Here is an 18,661-nt window from a genome sequence, read left to right on the forward strand (position 1 = left end):
GTCTTGTCCAAAGCTATAAGGCTGTGGGGAAAGTTGATACTTCAAGGAGCCTGGGTGGCTCAGTCAGCTAAGCCTCTGCCTTTGACTCTGGTCACGATTCCAGGGTCCTGGGATGGAGCCCTGCGTTAGGCTCCCTGCTCAGTGGGGAGTCTGTTTCTCCCTTTCCTCTGTCTCTTCCCTGGCTTGTGTGCTCTCTCTCACTCTGTCTCTCTCAAATAAATAAATAAAATCTTAAAAAAAAAAAAAAAGAAAGTTGATACTTTAATCTCTTCTTACCTGGCAGATTGCACAGAGAAATTAATTTTCTTATCAGGTTTTCACTCATAGTGAGAAAGAAGCATCTCTTCAAATTTACTGTATATTTGTACTGAAGTGTCAACTTTCATCTAAATAGAAAGGTGTCAGATAGTTAGTTTTTCAATCTTAGCAAAGATGGAAATAAGCTAGGATTGGTTCACAGATACTCCTGAGATACATGATGGGGGCAGGCAGGAGGGAGGGAGATGATAGCAAAGTAATGGATCCTTTTTGGAAAGGCTGGCAGATCCAGATAGAAATATGAACAGAATCCAATTTGAGGGGTGCTTTGCAGAGCCAAGAGGGAACAGTGGCCAGGAGAAAATTAATCTGAGGCAGGGGTGTAACTGTTGGGTGAATTTCCTTCTGACAGAAAGAGTGTAAGAAAAGGCAACTTGCCAAAGAAGTTCAGAAAGACTCTACATGCAAAGACCCACAGAGCCTGAAGCTGAGGGGAAAACGGCAGGTGGATGTAGACGACCCTTTACCCCTGAGCTAAAGGGGTTAAGGCAGGGACTGAGCACTAAGTGGTGAGTCCTTGTATCTGCATGTAAGACCCAATGGGGGTAGAGGCACCTGGGTGGCTCAGTGGGTTAAGTGTCTGCCTTTAGCTCAGGTCATGACCTTGGAGTCCCCCACTGGGCTCCACACTCTGCAGGAACTCTGCTTGTCCATTTCCCTCTCCCCCCAGCTAGTGCTTTCCCTCTCTTCTCTCAGATAAACAAACAAACAAATAAATAAATGAATAAATAAAATCTTTTTAAAAAGATCCAATGAAGGTAAACTAGTGAGATAGGGATGAAACCAGAACCATAGCTCTAATATTTGATCTCTGGGATCAGAGTTCAGCTAAATTCAAAGACTAAGCTGTTAATCTGTAAATCACCTACTTGAATCCAGTCTGAACCAGGAATCACAAAATCAAATGCTTTCAAGGTTCAGAAAGAAATAAAAGAGTAACGTGGGCTTGGTGTTACACAGTAGGGAGCAGTGCATATGACGACTGCCCGACATCCCGAGACTGCTTTCTGCAGGGAAGGGTAAGAGCCCTTCTGCCTGGCTGATTGCTGTTGAGCAGGACTATGGGCCCAGGACTGCCAGACCTTCTAGCAGTCTAGAAGATTCCAACGTGAAATGTGTTCATAGTTAAATGTTAATGGTGAATTAAAAAACATTAAAAATGTTCAACATTTTATTTATTAATGTAATTTATCTTCACATAGTTATCTCAGCTTGGAAAAGTCGACTTTCTGTAAGATGACAGCTTAATTTTTAAAAGTTTACAGTAAAAAATTTAAAGTGCTCTGGTAGCCAGTGAGTACACACAACACCAGACCGTAGTTTCTAACACCATTCTGTAGTAAAAGGAATCGGGGCTCCTGGGAAAAATGGCTGATCCTAGGGCTGGGACAGGACTATAAAAGATGGCCTGGCATTCCTGGTAGTGCCAGAAAGAAAGGATGTCTTCAATAAAATCACAGCCTTGGAGGGATGTCCAAGGGACACTAGAGGCAACCTAAAAGAGCTCTTGAACCAACAAAGCTGGAATAGGAGCAACAAAATAAATGGAAGAATCCTGGATTATAACCCAAAGTATAAAATAAATATCCATAAGTTCAGACTGATATAAATAAATGATTGAATAAATAAATGGAAAATAGACAAATGTCTCATGCAGTGGAACTCCAAATAATTTATGTAGATACCTCCCCCATCAGGAGGTAGAATGCTGTTAACTGCGGGGTATGCTAGGTAACATTATTCCAAAGAGTGAGTACAGAATGAAAAGGGAGGGAGAGAGAACAACTTCATGGAGAAAATTGGCAAGCACTACACTGGCCAGGTGATCATCAGCAATGATAAGTCATTGGCATGGTGTCTATCTTTGATATGATGTGATGAAAATGTCACTTGGCCTCTGTAGTCTTCCTCTCAAGAATACAGAACCCCTGCCTAATCATGAGAAAAACACCAGGCAAACCCAAACTGAGAGTCTACAAAGTACCTGACAAATACTGCTCAAAATTGTCAAAGTCATCAAAAACAAGAAAAGTTTGAAAAAGCATCATAGCCCAGAGAAGCATAAAGAGATATGATGGTTAAATGTTATGTGGTGTCCTGGATGGAATCCAGGAACAGAAAAAGGGCGTCAGGGAAAGGCTCACGACGTCTGAACACTGTGTGAAGTTCAGCTGACGGCGGGTACTGATGTTAGTTCCTTAGTTGTGACCCATATATTATCGATATAAATATAAAAGTAATGTAAGATGTTATTAACATGAGAAACTGTGTGAGGCATTTATGGGTACTCTCTGTACTATCTTTGCAACTTTTGAGTAAATCTAAAACTCTTCTAAGTAAAAATTTTATTTATATAAAAAATACCACTCTGTGGGCTAAAAATATTTGACTGGGTCCAGGAACCATGAGTTTTTACCCTTTGGTTCATGTACTGACATTTCTATATTTACTGATGAAACTCTGATCAGAACTGGCTACATAATTTGCAGAGCCCCTTGTTCAAAAATTATTAAGAATTTCAAGATGGTGATGGCAGAGTGTTAAACCAAGCACAGGCTCTCCTGAGGGCCGGTTCCATGTGACTGTACGTGACCCAAGCCTAGGAAGCAGGCATCTCTGATACACATAGTCTCAACAGAGCTGCCCAGTTAGTAGTTCTTGCCAGATAAAACTCCCACATACACTGTTTATTTGTTCACTAACCAATTTACATAACTAACAAACATTTATTTGTTTGGGGATGTGCAAAATACTGGAGATTCAGCAATGAGCTAGAGTTAAATTGGACTGATAAATCTTAAGGTCACTTTATAGCTAAGTGCATTTGGGAACTGATACTAGAAGCTCCCCCAGGCAGACACCCCTGAGATCCATCCCCTCATCTTGTCGATTTTCTCCTTTTCTCCCATGTCAACTGCAATTCTATTGACTACAAGGGAACTTCTGAAGGAAGCAGATTTTCAAAATTCTAATATTAAAAATGTAAAGGCATTAAAAGACTATCTTATAATATTTGCAATGAAGTTTCCATGACTTTGGTTCCTAAGAGAAACTTACATCCCCTGAGCACCTAATGGCACCATGTATTAACATGTCAGTATCACTGATGACTCAAAACAAACTGAAAAACCCATGAGCTGTTTCCCCCACTTTGCAGATAAGAAAATGGGAAGCTAAGAGAGGTTGAGTCACTTGCCCAAGAGATATAAATGATAGGTAGTAGAGCTGAAATTTCATCCCAGATCCATCCCACTCCAAAGCACACACATTTCTCAAATAAAACACTTTCTACCCGCTGAAAACCAAGGCAGTTCCCTTAAAATTATTTTTTAAATTAACTTCATCTTCCAGAAAATGCCTCCTAATAGTTAGTTTTTAAAATCCTCAATTGAAATAAATGACTGTGAGGCCATTAGCCAGTTTTAAGATCCTTAATAAAACACAACTTTTGAGGAGAAGAGTCTGAGAGTTTGGGAAATTTTGTCTTTTGGAATTTGGTGGAGGCAGGTGGGAAGAGCAGTAAGAAGACAAAGGGACTCAAGCAATTGTCTCTTCAGGATTTGAGAGTCTATAGCAGAGGTAAGATACGGATGCTGCAGGCCAACGCCAGCCAGCAGGCATGTTTTCTTTGGACTACACAGTATTTTTGAAATGCTGCCAACATTTAGAAATTGGGACCTATAATACAAAGATCAAGAATTCTGGTTTCTCTTGGAAAAACTCAGAAGACCTGGCACAACTGAACCGAAATTCCCTAATGGCAAAGCTAAGTGCTGTCTGCTTCCTGTAACTGGGAGATGCTGTATTCACCTGGGCAGTCCCATTCATTTCATTCATTTATTGTCCCAGCCTGTACTCTTCGAAGAAAACATTGCACGTGGTTGCAAATTTGGCTGCAGTAAATGGCAGGCACTTGTGGCTGTGTGCCCTTCCTTGGGAGAGGCCTCCTGCCCTGCGGGAGAAGGGACTCTTTCCACGAAGGGGCCGCTCCAGAGTGGTGCCCACTGGCCTACCACCTGCTCCTCTAACCTGGGCCACCAGTCCCAGCTGCCGTGGAAGCAGGTGGGTTTGTTTTGTATAGCCAGGGGAGGCTGGGTTTCAGAGAAAAAATCTACTGGCTATACTGGAAATCATTATCCTAGTGGTACTGTCCCCGAGTATGTAGTATTTTCAGATTCCTGCTTACCAAGCCTCTCTGTAGTGAACCGACCTCTTTCTAATGCTCCGTTCGACACATGTGTGCAGGGGATACCATGTGCTCATTTTCTGAAGGCAACTCCAGGAGGAGCATCAGGAGAGAGACTCCTGGGTTAATGAAGGCAATGGGCTTGGTGATTTGCAACACAGGAGTTTCCTCCCTGTCTTTTCTTTGTTAACATTAATTGATCGATGGTCCTCAAATTACACAGACTTGATTTTCCCACGGCCTGCATATTTGCATGGTATACATAGACATTGCTAGACCCCCTTCTTGGCACATTTGGTCTATTCTATATTGTAACCACGGTTATGCTTTGGTGATGTTACACAGAAGCACTGTTTGCCAGCCTACTCACTGGGGAGGACCAAAGTCCTACCCCCACACTGCCCCTATGCACCCTGAGGGGATCCCAGGAGTCTCAGCTGGGCCACCTTGCAGGGCACATGTCCCCTTGCCCAGGACGACCTCTCCTAAGTTCTGATGAAGTTCTCACTCTTGTGGGCTGAAACATTAGTACTTTGAATGGCAATTAGCAATTTTAAATGATTTCTAGTTTTGCGAAAAAACTTTGACTTATAAACCTATGTTTAATTTATCAGACTGGTATTTGGGAATGTATATTTATAAAAGCAGACTGCTGCCTAAATTCTTTTGGTCTAATCATAAAAGTAGTAATGCTTAAAAATTGGAAAATGCTGTCAAGTATAAATATCATCACCCATAATCCCACCAAAGAATAACCACTGATAATATTTTGGCGTGTTGCCTTCAGGCCTTTTTTCTTTGCATATGTATATGTACATTTATTTTTTTTATTTTATTTTTTTAAACATTTTTTTTAAGATTTTATTTATTTATTTGACACAGAGAGAGAGAGAGAGAGATCACAAGTAGGCAGAGAGGCAGGCAGAGAGGCAGGCAGAGAGGCAGGCAGAGAGGGAGGAGGAAGCAGGCTCCCTGCTGAGCAGAGAGCCCGATGCGGGCCTTGATCCCAGGACCCTGAGATCATGACCTGAGCTGAAGGCAGAGGCTTAACCCACTGAGCCACCCAGGCGCCCTATATGTACATTTATGTGTATGTGTGTAAGCATGTATGTATGCATATGGTATACTGTTTTTTAGTATATGTGCTGCTGAAGTGAGCACAGTATATTGTTTTTTAAAAATAAGATCAAAATCACATAATACATTGTATCCTTTTTACACTTAACATTATATCATGAGTACATATCATTATATCATGAATACATATTAAACATTCTTTGAGCAATGAATTATCACAGATTCAACAATTATGAGGACAAAATAACGTCTGGGTAACTCTCCTTGAGTATATCTTCAGCAATTAGTATCTGACAATTTTCCCTGGTTAGATTCTTAGGAATGGGTTGAATCCCATAGTTCATATATATATACACATATATATATATGTATGTATATGTATATATATATATATATTAAAGATTTATTCATTTATTTGAGAGAGACAGAGTGAGAGAGAGGACAAGCAGGGGGAGCGCAGGGGGAGCAGCAGAGGGAGAGGGAGAAGCGGTGCTCCATCCCAGGACCCCAGGACCACGACCTGAGCTGAAGGCAGACACTTAACTGGGAGCCACCCAGATGCCCCTCCCATAATTTATATGAACAGTTCACACACATTTTGCACTTGACTCCAGAGCAGATCCACTTGTTTTATGGGGAATATTAGCTTTTCTGTAAATCTTGAAATAAAATTAATGGGCTCTATTTATCTGCAATATTGGTATTCCTTGGCATACCAGTGGTAGGTAGGACTGAAGCACTAAAGCCGAAGACGGTAATTAATAGTCCTCCTTTGAGTATAGCCGTAGCTCTCTCAACCCTGGCTACACATTAGAATTACCTGGGAGCATGTTACTACAAAACAAAAATAAAACCAAAACCAACCAAACAAAAAACCTTATTAGAAATGCAAATTCCTAGACCCCAACCCACAGGCACCATATCTGACTCCCTGGGACTAGGGCCCAGCAATCAGTGCATTTTAAGACGCACTCCAGATAATCATGATCCATGTTGAAGTTTTAAGACCACTGGCCTAGAGTATTCCTTGTACATATTCCTGGCCCAGGGATACAGCCTGCTTTCCCCAGCAGGGAACCTTACTGAAGAGTCACAGTATCTGGTGTCGGACAGACCTGAGTTCAAGTCTCTTATCTGCCACTGACTCGCCACATGCTCTTGGGCAAGTAAGTGAATTAGCCCCTCGAAGGATCAGTTTCACCATGCAGGACATGGGGATAATACTAACCATATACCTACCTCATTGGATTATGAGAATTAAATGGAAAAAAATAATGAAAGGTATTTTGCAAAATGGGTAGAGCTTGATAAATACTTGCTAGTACCATTACCCATCAGAGATACCATTACTAGTGGTCAGGCGGCCAGGGAGAAAGCTTTGGAGGTGGAGGAAGCCAAGGGATCTGGTGGTTGGAACATCCAAAACAGATGTTTGTTCCCTGACTCTTCTCTAGTACAGGTTTGGATTTAGATTACACCTGCCGCTGGCATGAACAGATGAGTCTCCCAGGATGAGACAATAAATCATTCTCCCAGGAGCTGTCTTCAAACTGTAGAAGTACTGAAAATATATGGCTAGAGGTATAGGCCTGCTCATCTGGATGTGAGAACTGCCAGGGGTGGGAGGAGGGGGAGAAGGAGCCAGATGCCACTATTACCTAGACCAATGTTTGTAAACGGGGGCCATAAGAAGCATGTGGAGGGCTCATTAAAACACAAATTGCTGGGGGGGAGGGTGCTTGGGTGATTCAGTTGGTTAAGCATCTGCCTTTGGCTTAGATATGATCTCGGGATCCTAGGATCGAGCCCCATGTTGAGCTCCCTGCTCAGTGGGGAGTCTCCTTCTCTCTCTCCCTCTGACCCACCCCCCACCTCCCACTTCTGCAGGCTCTCACTCTCTCTCAAATAAATAAAATCTTTTAAAAAATAAATAAAACAAAAATAAATAAATAAATAAATAAAAACGATGGTTGGGCTGCACCCTGGTTTCCGCATGTTTGGGGTGGGGTGCGGGTTTTGCACTTCTATCAGATTCCCAGATGATGTTCACACAGCTGGCCAGACCACACTTCCTGTACTAAACTGAAACTTCATGAAACTGAAAGGCAACACTGAACCGTGATCTATAAAAGCTTAAGAAAGGAAAAAATGTTCTCCAAGACATTTGCATTTCCTCTGTAAAATTCAAATGCCTTCTGAGGTGCTATTCAGATTTGCCTCAGGACAGGACTGGCCAACTTGACAGACAGGCTGATGGTCACGATTTCATTTGAACCCCAGGTCCGGTGCATGGTATTGGTGAGGCAGAGTGATGGGTGCAGTGGTGGCGTGGGATTCCAATCCTTCCCAGTTGAAGCTCCTCCTTCCAAGAAGCCAAGCCATACCCATCACTTAGTGAGGACTAAGTGTTTGTATATACAGTGTCATCAATCCCTTCCCCAATCCTATTGATGTGTCATCAATCCCTTCCCCAATCCTATTACTTGTATCCCAATTTAGAGATGAAGGAGGTAAGCTCAAAGAGGTTAAACAAATGTTCTGAAGACACATGGCTAGAACAAGGATCTTCAGAAATCAGACTTCAAAATCTTTGTCTTTCTTTTTCTGACCCACACAGTGGGTGGAGGAGTCCCAGCTTGTAGACTGAAAGACATGTGCATGGCTGAGAACAAAGAAGGCATTGTTGGCATATGGTCACCCTGCGTCGGAGCCAGGGTGGGGCGGGGTTAGTGGGATGGACTCTGCATCTGGGGGTAGGTAAAAGAGGCATGGGCCATATTCCCCCTCGCCTGCCCTCTAGCAAGCTCTGGTCCTACCGTCTGGACCAACTATACAGGAGGGAGTGTTGGCCTCACCCCATCCAGTTCCTTGATAACTACCCTCAAAGATGTGGCCAGGATGATGACAACCATCTCCAGTCCCAGTCGCAGCCCCAGCCCCAAAGGGACACAGTCAGGGTTTAGACCCAGAAGCATTAGAACTGGAGGTCAGCCCAGCTGAATGACTATGGGGATGAGGGCTGGGAATTTCTGTGGCAGTCTGTTCATGCCTCTGGCTCACTCTCTGGCCTTCTGGTCTGACCACCCAGCCCCTGCCAGCTCTGCTTTGTTCCCTGACCCCACTCCTGGGGGACTATAGCATCATTGAGTGTAACAGGTGAGTGAGGTGATAAGAGAAATGGAGGTCTTATCACACAGGAAGGCCAAGAGAAGACTGGACAGATACTGTTCAAACACTGAAAGGCTGTCATTTGGAAGACAGAAAGGGAAAAGAAAACAGCAAGTCATTTGCCCAGGGCCATAAAGCCGAGAGGCACTAGAGTGGAGTTCAAGCCCATTTCTTTCTGACTTCCAAGTCTGTTCTCTTTCCACTACTCTCTTCTGCCTCCTTAAGGCCAGAGGCAGTCCCTTCCTTCTTTAGGTCAATGCAAAGACAAACTTGTGTTTTATCCAAAGTGTCTGAAAGTAGGATGCACTGCTTCAGGTGATGGGGAGCTTCCCCTGCAGGAGATGTTCAAATGGAGGGTTACTGCTAATGTTATTGGTGAGGGAACCCAGGCAAGAGAGGGTAGTTCCCACTGGCTACACGTGACAATCACCTACATTTGTTAACAGGACAGATTACTAGCCCCGCTTCTAATCTGCCCTGAGAACAGATAATTTTTCAAAGCACCTTCAAGGATTCTAAGGCAGCCTTTGGGAACTGTTTGGGTCTCCTTCACCTCAGAGATCCTATGACTGTAGAGATTCTGGTGTAAGAGGCCAGCTGGTGACAACAATACTAGTTAACTGCTGAGTGTTAACTCGGGCCAGGACCGGTGCCTGATGTCACGCAGTCCCCACCACCACCCCACTGGGCAGACACCATCGTCATCCCTATTTCACAGATGAGGAACTGGGCAGAGACGGATTAACTTCCCTGTCCAAGGTCATACCACCAGGAGCTGGAGGAGCCAGGCTATGAGTCCAAGCAGGGCTGGTTCTAGATCTTTACTCCTAATGGTAGGAGAAAGCACCAAATGTGACCCTCTCCAAAGCCATTCAGCCCAAGGCGGGTTCTCAATGAAACCTACCAGCAGTTAATTACCCAAATATCAAACACTGCGCAGTACAGGAAACATTAGGAGTGAAACAGACACAGACCTTGAAATGACGGTAAGAACTAAGTTGCAAAGCTCCGTAGACATTTCTTTAGTTTAAATGTACTAGATTGGGTTTTTAAAATTTAAACTTTTCAACACAGTGCAAAGGTATCCAAGTCATTTCCTACAGCCGTTTCTTCGCTTCAAAACAAAACAAAACCTGCTCCTTAAAAATGGTTTTATTCTGTCATGGAATGTTCAAACACAATGGCATAAATATATTGACACAATGGTTAAAACATTAACCCCAGTGAAACTCCTGGTGTGTTAATTCAACAGAACCTGCCCCTGCCTTTCTGGGAAGAGCTGGGTCACCCCTGCTTGCAGGATGTGTTCAAATCCTTGCACACACACACACACCCCCCACCATCTAGGGGCCACCACCAGGACTGAACCTTCAGTACAGAGCCTTTCTTAACCAAATAGTGTTCTTCTTTCCTCTTTTACGCCAATCTCAAGGCTCAGGAGAACAGAATGGAGAAAGAGATGGCGGTATGTACAGTCAGCAGAATTCACTGAGGGACTTTCCAGGCAAGAGGCCATTAAACTAATCCTCTCATTAAAGTTGATTCTGGTGTAGATGGCAAGACAGGAGCTGGTTCCTCTTTTGACTGCCACTCCCTCTTCCCTCGGCAACATCAATCACCCTTTTTCTTGCTTCCTCCCCAGGGCTCTTAAACTATTCTTGCTATTTAATAATCCTCTCTTTCTCTAAATTGCTAACCCCTTGTGAGATTGGTTGAAACTCACAAGAGAGAGTTGGAACAGCCTGAACGGGATCGAGCCATCAGAGATGTCTGGGCTTTTTCCTGCTGCCTGGGGAAGTTCAGTTGAGGCTGTGGGGTGGGAAGAGGTATAGCCAATGTCACACAAAATTATCCGGGAAATACCAATTCACACCACCTCTCACCAGACTAAGATCTGGGTCCTGGTGACCTCTGGAGGAACTTGATCAAGCTCTGTAGGGTTTCAGGCTCCTTGGCAAACAGGAGGTGTGTGCCTATCTGGAACTCTTCACCACCGGCACTGAGGGGTTTCCAAGCTGGCGGGAGGAACAAGGGATCTCTTCGGCCTCCTTATCCCTTTTGACATTCACGTTCTATGCAGAATTTCACTTGACAAAATTAAAGTTTGAAAATTCCTGGCCTAGGTGTTTTCTAAGTTTCCTTCCAGACCTAACAATCTATGGTTCTGTGAGGCAATCGTCCACAGAAACAGCTGTCTCCCTCTGGGTACTGCCCCCTCAACCATGCTGATCCGGAAGTTGCTAGAGGGTTCGCACCTCTTCCTTGGAGTCAGGATTACAAATCTGTCTCTGCCAAATGACTGAGAAGCTGCCCCCATCTTCTGCACATCCTCAGATCAGATGGGGCCCTCGGTGTCCCTGGAATTCTGCCAAAGGCTTATGCAAACCAAGCCAGCTGCGGACAGCAGGGGTCTGGGAGGAAAGGCCACCGCAGGCATCACACCCAGGCTGGGCCCCTCATGGCACTGCCTGGTTTGTGATGGAATTAAAGACAGTTTCCTTCCACGTGTTGCTCTGGGATTTCCAAGTCCATGAGAAGGTAGTATTAAATTGGCAAGGGGTAGGCATAACCTGATGGGAGTGGGTGTTCTCAATCTGGAGCCTTGGTGTCCAAAAGCACTGGATTCATAATTCTGACCTCCCTTCATTCTAGCTTATTTCATGTTTCTGGGCCTCAGCCCCTTCACAGGTCAAACAGGTGATGAAGTGTCATCGTGTGTGTTGATCACGCGGAACAGGGCCTGACACTGCCAATATAATTATCTTTTTTTGCAGCCACTTTGCACTAAGTGAACACCTGGATTGCCTTAAAATGTGATGAGTCATAAAAGGAGCCAAAAAAGTGAAGGGGCTCAAAGTTACCCAGCTGTGTGGATACCCACTGCTTTAGATATGAAATCCATTCTCCTCTACAAGGGTTTCTCTGCCTGAATTCCCAGGCTCCCCATAACACAGCAAGCAGTTTCAAGTGTTCCTAGTTATTCTCATGCTCTGACTCATTCTTTACACCCAGAAGCTGAAAAGTATGCGCACTGTTCAGAAGATCAAGGCCAACCATCCCCCAACTCCCCCCCCCCCAACTCTTCCACCCCTACTCTCATGGCTAAGGGCAGAGAAAGCCACCTAATAAATCATGCCGATTCACACAAACAGCTCCTTAGCTCCTCCCTGGGCTGAGAACAGACAAGACCAAGAATTGTATGGACTTTGCCCTCCCAGGACATAATAAAAACTTGGTAAGTGTAGACTGGTAGTGACATGTGGTTCTCCTGTGTACCATGAGAGATGAAGGATACTCAGGCGCCACTCACAATGTTACTCCCTACAGAGCAGAACTGGCTGAAACAGGGTGCTTACTGCACTGCTCCTGGGGAAATGAAATCAGCTGTTTCCGTCCCCCATCCTGTTGAAAGCCCCACAGCAATGTCATGAACCTCCACGACTTACAGGACCTTTCTGTGTAAAACCTATAAACCATTCAATAAGGAAAACCTCATTAAGCAAGAAGGTGCTTGGGGAGGGGAGAACAGACTGATTCAGAAGAGAGAGTAGACGTGGAGGGAGAAGAAGGTGTTCATGAACATATTCCTACCACAGGCCAGGTACTACTCAGGTTCTTCCTAAGAAAGGTGGGAAAGTGAAGCCGCAGGAGCATGGGTGTGGGACCCAGCCTGCCCCCATTCACATCGTGGCACAGTCACTGGGACAAATTATATAGTGTGTCTGCATCTTGAAGGTAATCACAAAGCCTCATTCACAGCACTCCTTAAGGATGACACAAATCCCTATGGGTTGGTGCCCTCACAACACAGCCTGGGGCAGAGGAAATGCTACAGAAGCTGCCGTTATCCGTAATGTTCCTCATTTAATCTCTCCAAGTCATTCTGATCTTTGTGAGGCAGACGGGGTCCAAGTTTTATGGCTGAAGAAACCTGGACACAGTTTATCTTGGGTCACATGGGCAGTAAGTGGAAGTCTGGGAATTCAGACTCTGCCTCAAACGATCCCAAGTCAATTATGTAAGTAAACACTGATTCATGAAGGTGCCATGAGAGAGGGCCAGATAACCTGTCAAAGGAGCTGACAGGCTAGGTTGTGGGGTGGCTCCTGAGGCAAGTCCAGAGGGGCCAGCAGGCTGTTTACATGTGGATGTGGGTGTAGGAGGGCACCTATCTATGGAAACACATTATTTTCCTTTTAAATCAGGACGGAGCCAACCCTGTGAACCCAGAGAGCCCATTGATGCCTTTAAAGAGTGTCTGGAAGATGCGTACATACACACATTTCTTGTTAAAGTGTTAGCAGACTCTATTCTTAATTTGTTATTTATACTGTACTCTACCCAAAACCTAGCAGGCCTCTAATAAATGGCTGTGATCACCCTTAATGACTATTCCGTGTTAGCATGAAGCTAAATTGCATTATCTAGCATTCCTCAAAGTTTGCTCTCCTATGGCTGGATGTTCCTTTAAAAAAAAAAAATGAAAAGATATCAGACTTAAATAAAACTGTTTACTGTGGCTCTTTCCAGGAAATTTCCTGGTATATATAAGCATCATAAAGGTTCTGAAAAAATTCTACAGTAAAGAAACCCTCTTCCTTTTAATGCAGTATTTCCTAAGCCTACTTGGCCACAGAACACTTTTCTACATAACAGAAACTTTGGGGAATGCTAAAATGATCTGATTAAATTTTGACTTCCCTGCAAGCAAGGGATAATTACCCCCATTTCTGAGGTAAGTAAACAGAAACCCACCCAGTAAGCGGAGGAGCCATTGCTCCGTCACCCAAGTCTCTACCTCCAAACAAGAAGGCTGGGGTTTCCAAAACGCGGAGCTACAGAAGCCACCTCCACAGACACCGTGTCTTCTGCTTTTCATTTTAAAAATTTATACGTAAAAGTAAACGTTAGTAAATTAAGTGACTTGGTGAAAATCACAGAGCTCCTGAGGAGTGAACAAGGGATGAAGCCTAAGTTCACTCGCTTTTAAAAACATCTGAGTGGGGCGCCCGGGTGGCTCAGTGGGTTAAGCCTCTGCCTTCGGCTCAGGTCATGATCTCAGGGTCCTGGAATCGAGCCTCGCATCGGGCTCTCTGCTCAGCAGGGAGCCTGCTTCCCTTCCTCTCTCTCTGCCTGCCTCTGTGGCTACTTGTGATCTCTGTCAAATAAATAAATAAAATCTTATGAATGAATGAATGAATGAATGAATGAATGAATAATCGGAGTAGAGAAACAAGCTACCACATTGTCATGACTGGTCTGAGTGCGCACCGGCCCGAGCTAGGACCGGGCCCCACAGGCAACCTCTCCTGGCATTTAGGGTGAGCTACAGGCATGCCACTGAGGAGATGCTGTTATTTCAGAGCTCAAAAGCTCAAACAATCTCTGCCCATTCACACTGTCAACAAGCTGGCACACCCCTGCCTGAACCGAGGAAAACAAAGACCTGGCCACTTGGTGATTATAATCTCTCATTAAATCGACTGTTCCGCAGCAACTCCTATTCTTCCCGAGGAAACAATAGTGGGGGCGGACCTGCTGCAGGATCTGGACGCGGGGGGTGCTCTCTCCACCAGCACCCCCTCCAACAGTTCTCTGGCATATCTGAGTGTCGGATGGAAACATCCCCTCTCCCCCTACCTCCCGGCTTCCAAGTGCCTCCTGGCGCAGCCCACCCACTGTTTTGCGTTAAGTAGTAGCATCTGATACAGAGGGGAGTCATCCTGGCCATAGGGCACCAGCCTGGACCAGGGAAGGTGAGCCTGGTTCTCAGCCAGCACCCCCACCCACCCCCCACCCATCTGCCAGGAACCCAGAGCATGTCTCACCAATTACAAAGGTTGCTCAGGGAGTCCCCATCCAGGGGAACTGAGATGAGCATCTGGAGACCATTAAAGCATGAAGATAGGCATCTTGCCTTAGAAATCAGCATCGAGCCCAAACTGCGTAATTCTCGCAGCAGAGCCCATCACAGGGCAGGAAGCAGGACTACCGGAGGAGGAGAAGGGAGAAAAAGGAGAGTCTATAGGGTATGTTTCCCTGAAGGCGTTTTTATAGCCTCGTTTCCTCCATGGGGTTTAACATACTCCCCTGAATGCTGACATTCACAGGACACTTTTTAAAGCAAAGCAGGACATACAGAAGAACGGCAACTGTGTCTCCCAATTCGTATCAATTCAGTAAGAAATGTATTCAGCCCTCCCAGAGCATCAGACACTGTGCGAGGCACCATGAGGCCATCATAACGGAGTGCCAAGAAGAAAAAGAAGGAAAACCAGGACCAACCAGTGGTTTAGAACTTTACTGAGCAGCTGTTACAATGGTGCCTAAGGGGCTGCAGAAGGCTGTGGGGATGGTGACAGGCTGAGAGCGTGGGGCCCTCTCCTGCCACTGCCCTCTTTCTCATCCACTCTCCCCGCCAACTCCCCCATGACCTGCTCCCCCATGACCTGCTCTCTAGGTCTCTTTGCAGGGAGAGCTGCTGGGACACTTAATGTCTGGATATCTGAAAATTCCTCAGGAATATTTCTGCAGGACTGGTCCGGGAGCAGAACTCTTACTGAGCATGCCAAGACAGAGGCCAGTATCGATTGCCCTAATGCATTCTGGCAGAGGAAACACACACTCAAAGCGGATCATTTGCCGAGAGCTTTAGAGCATGCCCCAGCGCTGGCCAGGCCTGGCGTGGCCTCAAGCACTGACTTGCGCCCTTTGACAGTTGGCGGTGGCAGCTGCTGAGATAAGCCCCAGAGCACCCTGAGGTTTGGATTCTTGGTGCCAACCATGATGGCGAAGGGTGCCTCCGGGCCTCATGCACAGGAAGGAAGAAGGTTCTCAAACACTTTCCCCATGGACATGTTCGGGGAAGCTTTCAACCTCGTAAGCTCTGGACACCTCGATTACTGCGCAGAGATGTGCAAGAAGCCAGGGGTAGTCCAGCTTGCAACTGTGTCTCCTTAGGCATATGCTGTCCACAGGCAGAAGGCAGCCTGCAAAAGACGGTGAGTACCCTGGATTGTGTGCAAAGTTCAAGTCCCAGTCCCCGACTGCCTTACTTGTCACCTGGCACAGGCGAGTGACTCCTCTATTTGTATTTTCTCATCTGTGAATCCGGGGTCAGTAGGATTCCTTTCTCATAGGCTGGAGGAGTTAAATTAGCCACCTGAAGTGGTGAGCATATTAGGTAGGTACCCTATATATCTCAGTCATTTTTAGTATTTTAACATTATTGACACATGTGAAAGGAACAACTCCATAAAGCCCAAGGAAATGTCCTGTTATAGCAATAACTCTCTTGATGGTCTGGATCTGGATGGAAGGCTAGTCAAAAACAAAAAACAGGGGCGCCTGGGTGGCTTAGTCGTTAAGCATCTGCCTTCGGCTCATGTCATGATCCCAGGGTCCTGGGATCAAGCCCCGCATCGGGCTCCCTGCTTGGCAGGAAGCCTGCTTCTCCCTCTCCCACTCCCCCTGCTTGTGTTCCTTCTCTTGCTGTGTCTCTCTGTCAAATAAATAAATAAAATCTTAAAAAAAAAAAAAAGAAAAACAACAAAGAAACACATAACAAACAACAAAACAACAAAACCCCACAACAACAACAAAACAAAACCAAAAAAACCTAAAGCAGATTGAAGGAACTTCTATGTTGATGGCAACTCTATCTTTTCAAGAATAGCACGAAGAAATTTTTTTTTTTTCAGATGCAAAACGGGTATGTGCAAGAAACTTCTCTCCTTAGGGAAATTCACCAGATGGAAGCTCTTTTCGAAGGAATTTCAAAATTTATAAATGTAGCACAAACAGGGTCAGGTGTAATCCTGTATCGGTTGTCATCACATTCTTGATGGCCCTTAAGGCCTAGTCAGCCTGAGTTCCAGTGGTATTTTATTAGCTACAGGAATTGCATTTCAGAACATGTTTTGAAGGAAAATGTCATGAGCTTATCTTTCCAGGGGCCAAGACAGCAATCAGAGAATCAGCTCATGACTCATGTTATATCCCTCATCCAAGCACATTTCCCACTGCAATCTCTTGGCTGCTGGAGGGGTTTGGGGGAAAGGTGTGAGCATTCATCCCTCCTAAATCACATGAATTCAGCACACCTCTAATTTCACAGCTGCCTGCCCTTGCCACAGTAATGGAAATTTTGTTTGTACTGGCTTCTCCATGCAATCTGGAAATAGCAAAATGTGGCAGAAATAGCAAATTTGGGATACCAAAAATAATGTTGCAAATGCATGAAAACGAATACCTATGACTTAATGAAATCTGTGGCCTTAATGTGTGTTTGCTAAGAAAATGAAACTTAGGTGCCTCCTTTAAGCCGAATGAAAGGGGGGTAAAACGCATGAATAAATAAATGTTTATGGAAAATATGTGTCATCAATGCAAATCACAATTTCTAAGATACTTTCAATTATCAGAATTTACTACTGAAGAGACTTGGTAAATTTAGAACTATGGTTGAGGATTAAAGGTGATACATCTTAGCAGGCGGATCATTTTACCCTCTTTTGAAAACAGGAGGATGGAAGTGGGGGGAGGGGCAGATTGCCTGGTTCCTAACGCAGCTGTTACTTAACTGCATGACCTTGGGTAAGTCTCTACAGCTCCGTTTCCTCATCCATAAAATGGGGATAATAAAACTACCAAAGTCATGGTGTTGCTATAAGGATTACGTGAGTTAGTATTTTTTTTAAATATTTAAATCTGTGCTATGGCACATTTCCATATACATATTAGCAGCTGCTATTATTATTGCTATTATTACCATTATCATTATCAGGCTTACCATCAGATTCTCCCATTCTTCTTCCTACAGGCTGCCCTAAAGTTCCTTCCATCAGCAACATTAACAGGAACATTTTAAGACCAGAGATGTCTTCTCCAGAAAATCATTATAGCATTTCCTTAACCACTGGCCTGTATTAACATTTAAGACTGATTAAAAAGTCCCCTTGAAAGGGAGTTCTGAGGGGGAGCCTGGGTGGCTCAGTGGGTTAAGCCTCTGCCTTTGGCTCAGGTCATGATCTCGGGGTCCTGGGACCGAGCCCCACATCAGGCTCTCTGCTCGGCAGGGAGCCTGCTTCCTCCTCTCTCTCACTCTGCCTGCCTCTCTGGCTACTTGTGATCTCTCTGTCAAATAAATAAATAAAATCTTTAAAAAAAGAAAAAAGAAAGAAAGGAAGTTCTGAGAAGCTGGGATAGAAAGCAGGAATATTAAATGAGGAGTAGTTTGTCTCGTGGCAAGGGGTACTGTGCAAGGTTAACATGCTGGGCTATTTTGCTCCCCAGCGGGGGGACATTTGGCAATGGTTGCAGGTATTCTGGGTTGTTACAAATCAGGAGGAGGAGGGGCTACCAGCATCTGGTAGGTATGATGCTGCTAACCATTTCACAAGGCTCAGGACAGTGGCCCCTGCCCACCCCAAGCAAAGAATCATCCAACCAAATGTCCGCAGTGTCAAAGGTGAGAAGCCCCATCTTAGGGCAGACCGTGGAAAAAAAAGCAGTCTGGCCCCACAGGAGCCTTCACTTTAGAATGGACATAGTGTTAACCACCAACTACCCAAGAGCAAAGATGCCTGGCCTACTTGAAGTTGACTTCTGGGGATGCCTGGGTGGCTCAGTCAATTAAGCGTCTGTCTTCGGCTCAGCTCATGATTGCAGGGTCCTGGGATGGAGTCCCACATCAGGATCCCTGCTCAGTGGAGAGCCTGCTTCTCCTTCTGCCTGCTGCTCCCCCTGTTTGTGCTCTCTCTCTCTCTCTGACAAATAAAATAAATAAAATCTTAAAAAAAAAAAAAAGAAAGAAAGAAAATTACTTTTGGGGATGTTACTCCCAGAGAAGGAGTAGTAATTTATTACCGAGCACGCCCGGTTCCCAGAGAGAGAAGACTAATGAGCCAGTCC

At 45.0% G+C, this 18,661-nt stretch overlaps 1 protein-coding gene across 1 annotated transcript in view; it reads right to left on the bottom strand.

Annotated features, from left to right (window-relative positions):
• The window catches only part of MOB3B (MOB kinase activator 3B), a 198,177-nt gene that overhangs the window by 43,336 nt on the left and 136,180 nt on the right, over positions 1-18,661 (bottom strand). The gene's annotated exons all lie outside the window — the stretch shown is intronic.

Source organism: Lutra lutra, chromosome 13, assembly GCF_902655055.1.
Source record: "Lutra lutra chromosome 13, mLutLut1.2, whole genome shotgun sequence".
NCBI classification, from domain to species: Eukaryota; Metazoa; Chordata; class Mammalia; order Carnivora; family Mustelidae; genus Lutra; species Lutra lutra.